This window comes from Protobothrops mucrosquamatus, unplaced genomic scaffold (assembly GCF_001527695.2).
Source record: "Protobothrops mucrosquamatus isolate PMUCROS unplaced genomic scaffold, P.Mucros_1.0 scaffold_178, whole genome shotgun sequence".
Taxonomy (NCBI): Eukaryota; Metazoa; Chordata; class Lepidosauria; order Squamata; family Viperidae; genus Protobothrops; species Protobothrops mucrosquamatus.
Genome location: NW_015386254.1, coordinates 508,071 through 518,440, shown reverse-complemented (window position 1 = coordinate 518,440; position 10,370 = coordinate 508,071). Strand labels below are relative to the sequence as shown.

At 39.0% G+C, this 10,370-nt stretch overlaps 1 long non-coding RNA gene across 1 annotated transcript; it reads left to right on the top strand.

Moving 5' to 3' along the window:
• Positions 1–2,891: 2,891 nt before the first annotated feature.
• Positions 2,892–5,125, top strand: LOC107294471. The gene is made up of 2 exons (XR_001549044.1): positions 2,892–3,134; positions 4,939–5,125. It is a non-coding gene; the product is annotated as an uncharacterized LOC107294471 (long non-coding RNA).
• Positions 5,126–10,370: the final 5,245 nt, after the last annotated feature.

The following is a 10,370-nucleotide window of genomic DNA, read 5'->3' as shown; positions in this document are numbered from 1 at the left end:
TGGACAATTATATGTTGCGTGTTCTAGAGTCGGCAAACCAGACAATCTCTATATCTGCACAGACAATGGAACAACAAAAAATATTGTATACCCACAAGCATTGTGAAATTAAACATATTACAAACGTGCGCTTTCTCTTTTCTTTCTTTTCCATTTAACCAGACTGAGCCACAGCAACGCGTGGCCGGGTACAGCTAGTGTATTTATAAATACAAATAAACGGGGGGGGGGGATTCATTTGGGAATTAAAGGTACCTGAAAGGAAAAGGCTAGTTTTTGGATGGAGAGTACCCAGATGTCTCTTGCTTGAGAATTTAGCATCTTCAATTTGGGATGTTATCCACTGTTATCTTATGGAAGGCCACTAGCCTAATAAATTTTGATTGAATGTCTAGAATCCTCGCATTGTAAATGCAAAGCAATTATTATATCATCCCTGGATGCATCAGGTATTCCAGAGAGACCTTAAAACAGTGATATAATCTTTCAATTACATGAAATATTTAGTACCCTTACAAAATCTTCCCATTCCTGGGGTTGTGGTATGAGGCTACCTCAATCACCGTAAAACTGAGAGCAAATGGGCATTATTGATCCACTAGAGTTGATGAGCTGTGTGAGGTTTGCAACCTGAGGATGTCACTTTGAACTAATTGATCATTTTAGGAAAGAAGGGAAAGGAACTGTATGGAAGGAACTGAATCTTGACAGAGTTTCTCCAAACACAGATATCACCTAAGAGAGATGCATTTTAATTGAGACAGTTAAATCAACAATCTGTGAACAGAGTTTTCTTTTCTTTCGAAATAATTTATTTTTCTGTATTGCAACTTTGAAAGGGGGACACCAAAGGAAATATCCATTCTCATTCTTGAAAACATGTAAGATACATGGATCTTATTCTACTAAAAATATCAACTTGATTCTCACAATCCGAAAATAGTGAGATTTTTTTCTTTTACTGCTCTGTCCCCAGATATTTTTATCAAATCCTCAGAAGCACACCGTGACAGGATCCTAGTGCAATTATTAGTACTATCACCTCTGCATTGCTTTGTGTAGTGCAGTGAGGAGAGAGGACTTTAAGAGGATGCCGAAGCCAAATTCCCAGCAGTTATAGCTGCTGTGTCCAATTCAAAGCAATCTGGATACTTGCAGTTCAGTTTCCCTGCCACTGGCACTGTATTTTATAAGGCACATCTCCACTTGATATCACAGTAATGGTGAAAAGGAACAATTCATTTGTCAGCTTTGGATGTACAGCTTATTATATATTATTTGGAAATAAATGGAATTCCTAATGTTCAAATTTTGCTGTTTCTTTGCCATATTGTATGGGGATGTCATGACATCCTAACGTTCATATTTGGATACCTCATTTTGTAAATTTTTGTGAACATTCTTCTCATGCATTGTGTACAACATTAAACCCACACTGCAATAACCTTTTAATTACCTTCTTGCCAGCCTGGAACTTGTCTTTCAATTACCTTCCTGCCAGATTCCCCATTGACTTTGGTTGTGGGAAGCTGGCAGGAAGTAGTTTGACCCTAGGATCCAGTTAATGATGGCAACTGGGGCAAGGATTGCTGTTGCTAGGCTATGCGGTCACATTTTACAACCACATCACTCAGTGATGGAAATTCTGGTCCCAATTGCAATTGTCAATCAAGGACTCCCTGTACATATTTAGGCATGAGGTGAGCCCTCTCCCACCCTAGTGATCAAACAATATTGTGACTAGAGCAGTGGTGGCGAACCTATGGCACAAGTGCCAGAGGCGGCACTCAGAGCCTTCTCTGTGGGCACACGTGCCACCGCCCCAGTCCTAGGCATTCAGCTGGGTTTTATAAAACCTTTTTGCTTTAGGCCTCCGCTGCTGTGTACAAAAAAAAAAGGTTCAATCAGTCAATTTCAACTTCTCGCGGGAAAAAAAAGATCTTGCAAAGTTGGAATTGATTGATTGAATTTTTTAGTCCCACAGTCTGCTGTTACCACCGCAGCCACGCCCACCCAATGAGCCACACCCACCCAATGGGCCACACCCACCCAGCACCTGACTTGATCTCTAAAAGGTTCACCATCACTGGACTAGAACCTTGCAGTGTGTGAAATCCTGTTTTTATCATCGGGCTATTTCAAGGCATTTTCTCTTATCTGAATAGACTCGTTTTCAGGAATGGCTATTCCGTCTTTCACTCTTTTGGACTGACAATCTAACGGTGACTATTTAACAAGTGACAATCCTATCTGTGAGAACAATTAACCAGTGGAACAGCTTGCCTTCAGAAATTATGGCTGCTTCATCACTGGAGGTTTTTAAGAAGAGACTGGACAATCGCTTGTCTGACTGAAATGGTAGAGTCTCCTGCTTGAGCAGGGGGCTGGACTAGAAGACCTCCAAGGCCCTTCCAGCTCTATTCTATTCTAATGTAGAACGCGAAGGGAAAGGAAAATCTAGCTCAGTGTTTCTCAACCTTGACCATTTTAAGGCATGTGGACTTCAACTCCCAGAATTCCACAGCCAGCAATGCTGGCTGTGGAATTCTGGGAGTTGAAGTCCACATGCCTTAAAAATGGTCAAGGTTGAGAAACACTGGTCTAGAGAGCTTCCCTCAAAACTGTAGGGCAAATCATCATTAGTGGGAACTCCTGCGACTTCCCCATCCCTTTAGGGAAAGTGCTGCTGGAGGATTTGCCAGTCCTCCGAAAGCGCCACCCCGCCTGCGCACTTCTACGTCGTCTCTTCAACCCGACCCCTCCCTTCCGAGTGCTCCTCTTCCGCAGCGCGTGCGCTTTCGTCACATCTGCCGCGTTCCGAGGGAAGCACCTGCGGGCGGCGCTGCTCTCGGCGAGCCTACGGCAGTCTCTCTCTCTCTCTCTCTCTCTCTCCCCCCCCCTCTACCGACCTTGCGCAGACCTTCCCAACACAGGCCGAGGCGCGGTTTCGGTTGGCGCTGTTGCGGGTTCAAGGGCGAGGCCGTTCACGCGTTTTCTCTCCCAGAGGGTGACAGGTAGCCACCGGCGCAGCAATGCTGGCTTTCCAGAAGGGGCTGCGGTTGCTGAACGGGACCGTGAGGAGCCAGATCCTCCCAAGGGCAAAGATGTCCAACAAGCCAGGAAACAGTTTCTTGGTGAGAGTTAATTTTTCTTTAAAGCTTCCAGCCCCCCCCCCCTCCGCTTCTCCCCTCCTCCCCATGACTCATGAATGTCAATATTGCCAGGCTCTCGCCTTTAAGAGTGGGTTTCTGAAGGGCTCAGTCGGATCTGAAATCAGTCCCCTGGCTAGACTTGTGCTATAGAGAACGTCCGAAAGGAACACGGGTCAAAGGGTTTTATTTTAATTACTCTGTTACGGCGAGGCCATGATATTTTGTACCTCTTCTTCCGGACGGACTGAAATATGTGGTGGAAGAGGAAATGCTCCCAAGGACAGGGTCGCGTGCCTTTATGCCTTTTTAAAAGGAAAAAATTGTCGTTGAAATGCCTATGATATTAGGCAGACGACCTTTACCTCGGCCTCTGTAGTTACATATAAGTACAGAAGGTCTTATGGATGGTTGATGAAAATCCCAACAGATGTAAGCCTTAAATCAGTGTTTCTCAACCCTGTCCATTTGAAGATGTATGGATTTCAACTCCCAGGATTCCCCAGCCAGCCATGATGGTTGGGGAATTCTGGGAGTTGAAGTCCACACATCTTCAATGAACAAGATTGAGAAACACTGCCTTAAATCGTGTCTGCACTCTTGCGCTCGCTTTGCTTACTAAAATCAGAGGTCACAATATGAAGGCAGGAGAGATTAACTGTCCCCTCAAACAAACACACACACCATTATTTTCCCCCTGAAACTTCGTTAAATATGTGAGATTTGCTCTCAGCAGTTAACTCTGTTAATTGCTTGTCACTTTAAGACAGTGTTTATATCCAACATTTTACAATCTGAAGCATTATATCTTTTCCCCTTTGCCCAATGTTGTACTAATCTGTATTTCCCCAGAGGCTGCCATGTAACAGATGAAATGACCATGAAGAATAGAATACGTGGTTTTTTTTATATATAGATTTTATTAGTTTTTTTAGGGATAGGGTGGGATTAGGATTAGGATTTGGGTTAGGGTTGGAGTTTTTCCAAGTAACATTTTCAATATTTAGCAAACAGCATAGTGTCTGGGTACATGTATTTAACTAACAATAATAGATATAATTAATTATCAAAAATAGGATAAGTGGTTTGAGCTAGTTGTTTAAAAAACATTATGAGTTTTTTAGTTTGGAATTCTTCCAAATGCACTTGTGCTTGTTTCCTAAAGAATTTTATGAGGCTAGATAGTGGCTTTTTTTAGTTTTAATCTTTTCTACATTCTCATCATATATCCCATCTTTCTCATTTCACAAGAAACTGGTAAGAGGGGAAAGTCTTAATTGTCAAGAATTCTTATTCTGTTTCAAGACTAAATTTTAATTATTTGCAGCAAACATGAGTGCCTTATTTTTCATGTTGTTCAAGATTTCCCTGCAGTAAAGTACTAACTGTATACATTTTAAATAGGCTGTAATACATCTGAGATTTATATTGCCGTTGTGTTGTTTGCTGCAAGAAATAAGTGTAACATAATAGATGGAACCTAATTTGAAAGTATTTATAGGCTGTTCTCTGTAAAATTACCTCAAGGAATCTACAGGAATTTGTACTGAGAAAACTGAGGATCATTAAGATTATAATGAATATTATATATGCCATAAGTTATTTACTATATGAATTATAAATTAATCACATGTACAGTAATTTATAGAAGTTTGCACGCAGCCCATAAGATTTCATATATACACTAGAAATGAAACAACTAAAGAGTCACATTTCTCCCCTAACGAGCATCTATTATCTCTTGTATGCTGCAGATACATACTTAACAGACGTTTTTTTCAATTTACAGGAAAATGCCATTGGATTCACAGTGATTTTTGCTGGCGGCTTATTCCCAATTTGTTGGGTTATGGGCAATCTGGACAGTTACACTAAGTGAGAAAAAAAAGCTTTGGGAACATGGTCACGAAGAAGAAAATGTCAATATTTGCTATTCCCAGAAGCTTTCATTATTAAAACTAAAATTTGAAAATTCATAACAGCAAGTCCAAGTTTTTATTTAGAAAAACCAGTATGCGTTATTCATGATAGAACTAATATTGGGGTTCTCTATATTAATTACAAATATATTTATGCAAATTTGAGACATATAAATTTTTAAAAAGCTTTCCAGGAACAAAAGGCAGAGCTGAAGCAAAACAAAGTAGGCCTTCCTTACAGTGAGGGGAAAAAATTATTTGATCCCCTGCTGATTTTGTACATTTGCCCACTGGCAAATGATCAGTCTATAATTTTAATGGTAAGTTTATTTTAACAGTGAGAGACAGAATAACAACCAAAAAATCCAGAAAAACACATTTCAAAAAAGTTATAAATTGATTTGCATTTTAATGAGTGAAATAAGTATTTGATCCCTTCGCAAAACATGACTTAGTACTTGGTGACAAAACCCTTGCTGGTCAGATGTTTCGTGTAGTTGGCCACCAGGTTTGCACACATCTCAGGAGGGATTTTGTCCCACTCCTTTTTGCAGATCCTCTCCAAGTCATTAAGGTTTCGAGGCTGACGTTTGGCAGCTCGAACCTTCAGCTCCCTCCACAGATTTTCCAGGGGATTAAGGTCTGGAGACTGGCTAGGCCACTCCAGGACCTTAATGTGCTTCTTTTTGAGGCACTCTTTCATTGCCTTGGCTGTATGTTTTGGGTCATTGCCGTGCTGGAATACCCATCCATGACCCATATTCAGTGCCATTGCTGAGGGAAGGAGGTTCTCACCCAAGATTTGATGGTACATGTCCCTGTCCATTCACCCCTTTGATGCGGTGAAGTTGTCCTGTCCTCCTAGCAGCATAATGTTTCCACCTCCATGTTTGCCAGTGGGGATGGTGTTCTTGGAATCATAGGCAGCATTCCTCCTCCGCCAAACACAGCGAATTGAGTTGATGCCAAATAGCTCAATTTTCGTCTCATCTGACCACAACACTTTCACCCAGTTCTCTGAATCATTCAAATGTTCATTGGCAAACTTCAGACGGGCCTGTACATGTGCTTTCTTGAGGAGAGGGACCTTGCGGATGCTGCAAGTCCTTCACAGTATAGCGTGTTACCAATTGTTTTCTTGGTGACTATGGTCCCAGCTGCCTTGAGATCATTGACAAGATCCTCCCGTGTAGTTCTGGGCTGATTCCTTACCGTTCTCATGATCATTGAAACTCTACGAGGTGAGATTTTGCATGGAGCCCCAGACTGAAAGAGATTGATAGTTATTTTGTGTTTTTTCCATTTGCGAATAATCGCATCAAATGTCACCTCGCCAAGCTGCTTGGTGATAGTCTTGTAGCCCATTCTAGTCTTGTGTAGGTCTACAATCTTGTCCCTGACATCCTTGGACAGCTCTTTGGTCTTGGCCATGGTGGAGAGTTTGGAATCTGATTGATTGCTTATGTGGATAGGTGTCTTATATACAGATAGCAAGCCAAGATTAGGACCACTCCCTTTAAGAGAGTACTCCTAATCTCAGCACCTGTATAAAAGACACCTGGGAGCCAGAAATCTTGCTGATAGGGGATCAAATACTTATTTCTCTCATTAAAATGCAAATCAATTTAAAACTTTTTTGAAATGCGTTTTTCTGGATTTTTGTTGTTGTTCTGTCTCATTGTTAAACCTACCATTAAAATTATAGACTGATCATTTGTCAGTGGGCAAATGTACAAAATCAGCAGGGGATCAAATAATTTTTTCCCTCACTGTATATATAATATTGGCAGGAAAAGATAATATGATATGAAGAAAGGTTTTTGATACCAGTTATATTGTTTAAAATATTTTTTATTTGCAGGACACCCAATCTTGAACCTAGTCACCCACATGTAGCCTAACATTGTACAATTCTAGTCTGTGCAGTTGATTTATAGTTCAGAAAGCCATGTGAAAATGAGGTTGACTAAACCATAGCTAAGCTAGTATAAGTAAATACAGATAGTACTTGGTTAACAACAGCAATTGGGACTGGATTTTTTGTCATTTAAGCAATGTGATTTTAAAGTGTGATGTCATGACCACATCACTTATTCACATCAGTTCCAGCATTTCCTGGTTGCCATTGTTAAGAGAATCCCATGTCATTAAGTGAGGACATTACTGCCATTTGTGATCTCCTGGTTCTCATTGACTTTGTAGAAAACTGGCAAAGAAGGTTGCAGATGGCAGCCACGCAACTTTGAGATACTAAAATGACTGGAACGTTGATTAGTTGAAAATTCCACTCGTTCAGTGCTGTCAACAAGTTAAAACTCACTGAACAAGTCATAGAACCATCTGTATTATAAATAACCTAAGTATTGTACAGCTCATTAAAATGCTGTTCAGTTTTTCTCATAAAGAGAAAACTCAAGCTAGATTTTTATTTAGGAAATTCTTTAACCAGCATTGTCAGCTGAACCTAATTAATTTATGTTGACTTTAAAAAAATGGCATTGATTTAACCAGCTTAGGTTGCTTCCATTTTTACTATTTCTATAAAATGCTTAATATATGGAAAAGAGGGTAGCATTAAATTATAATTCCAAGTATCTTTCTACATCTAGCATGCTGGGTAGAACTGCTAGTATTTATACTCTGAAAGCCACATAAATACCATTCCGTAAGTACATTAGAGGTGAGTAAATAGGGCATGTAATTGCTGAAAAAATAACATTTGTGAGAAGAAACAAAACCTTTTAACTGGCATGTTTGAACTATGAAATAGTCTCCAGAATGAACGTTGCCTGTCCTATAAATACACTATATAATTTTAGATAAGCAATTGAAGTTTTGTATACCTCATTTGCTGAATTACCCTAAATACAGATAGTATTTATGACCTTATGACCACAATTGAGCCGAAAATTTGTGTTGCTAAGTAAGACATTTGTTAAGTGAATTTTGCCCCATTCTATGACCTTGCCAGTTGTTAAGTGAATCAGTGCAGTTGTTAAATTAGTGACACGGTTGTTAAGTAAATCTTGTCAGAAGGTTGCAGGTGATCACATGATCCCAGGACACTGCAATGGTCATAAATGTGAGTCAGTTGCAAAGTGTCTGAATTCTGATCACATGACCATGAGGATGCTGCAATGGCTATGTGAAAAATGGTCACAAGTAACTTTTTTCAGTGCCGTTGTAACTGAAATGTTGTTAACAGTCACAAAATGAACTATTGTAAGTACTACCTGTATTTAGCCCATAGGCCTTTGTGCTCTATATCTTTGAATGTGTTCAGATTTTTAGGATAAATCTGTATAATGAAAATTTGACACTTGGAAAATCCAAGATATCCTGATAATCAGATTACCTATTATGCCAAATCTATAATGGCTGGGGTAAAAGAAGCATTTAAATGAAAGGATTTGAGGAGAAAACAAGTTTAATGTTGATTGACATGGAAAATATACATGGCTGTAATTTGTTTTAAAGACATTGAACAAAATACAAAGCCTGTCTGTAAAATAAGACTCATTAGGTTTTGTAGCTAAGTTCCATCACAGATCACATTAAAAAATACCATTTTTGGATATATCTATTTGCAGGCATTCTAACTTGTGTGGGAATAAAGTTTGCATAATTTCTGAATACAGGTCTTTATAGATTCAAAAATACGTGACTGCAAGTTGTTTTTGTTCAGAGTAAGGTAACATTTCAGATTAGCGAAGCACCCTGATTTACATCCCATCTTTTAAGCACAAAAGGGTACTGTAATTGCATTCTTTTTTCCTACCCGTCTTGTGAAATAGCCTGACTTCATTATGTATGTGCTTACTCATTCAGTGAATTTCTGTGGTTAAATCTGGGTTTCTCTGCTTCTAGCTCAGTACTTTAACTGCATTATATGAAAACTATTCTGAGATTAGAAAAAAAGATGGGCATTCATTCCTTATGCATCTTACATTTTATGGAAAAAATAAATCTGGCTAAATGTAGTGATCTTTTTGCAGAGCATGATGTTCATCTACATAAAACTGTTGGCCTGATTTAACTAGCTAAGCCTGATCTCTAAACACCTTATAGTAAAGTATAGTAAGACTGGTCAGTGATATGCAACACTATTCACTTGATTTAGTGGAACTTACATTTATGATTTTGGGGTGGAGATGGAGCCTCTTGGTGAATGCCACTAGGATGCAATTTTGGGGACAACAATCTTAAAAGTGGTCAGCCATTGCCGTTTTCCTAGGATTGAATGATCATGAAGTTCTTCAGTTGACTTTGTACCTAAAGCAGGACTAAAATTCAATCTTCTAGTTTCTAGCCCGATGCCCTTTCCACTACACCAAAGTGGCTTTTTGGAGTGTGTAGTTGCTGCATTTTTCTTGGCAAGATTTTCAGAAGTGGTTTGCCATTGCCTTTTTCTAGGACTGGGAAAGAATAACTGGCCCTAGGTCACCCAACTGGCTTTGAGCTAAAGGTGGTGTCAGAATTTAGTCTGTTTCTAGCTTAGTGCTTTAACAACTACACCAAACTGGCTCTCATCACAGGTAGTTCTCATTTAGTGATTGCTGTTACAGCAGTGATGACAAATTAACTTTATGACCAATCCTTGCATTTATGGCTTTCAGTTGGTAAGGCAAAGGATAGCTGAATTAAGACCATAAGCTGTCACAGTTTCACTTAGCAACCATTTAACAATGGACTTGGTGGTCCCAATTGTCACTAAAGGAATACCTACCTGTATTAGACATTTATTGGTGTAATAATTAGGACATCTTTGCATACATTCTACACAAAAGAGCAATGAATTAAATGAAGTATTAAGTTGTGATGCTGCCAGATGTTAATACATCTCAAATGTTATAGTATTGTCCTTTAGTTTCCTTGATCTCTTCTCTGCACTTCCAGTAGATAAGCTGTTGTAAATACCACTTACTGTTTTCACTTGCAGACCATTCAATTTTTGTTAACTTTTAGAAACAATACAGCTCATCATAACACAACAGAGAAAATAAGTGTAGCCTTAAATACAGCATTCTCTTAACAAAAGTTCACTTTTTCTGTTTTCATCATAAAATGTTCAAATGTGCAATTTAAGAGGACATACTAGCACACTACTAATTTCCATAAAAAAATTACTTGAACACATGGGTACATTGGTTAAGTTGTATTCCAGAAGAAAATCACAAGTACCTTTTTCAAGAAGCTATTTTAATACTATGATTTTGTCTATCCTGCCATTAAAAACAAAAAACAAATGGCCACTGTGCTGATTTTTCTCCAATGGACTTTTGAAATTGGAAATAAATACTGC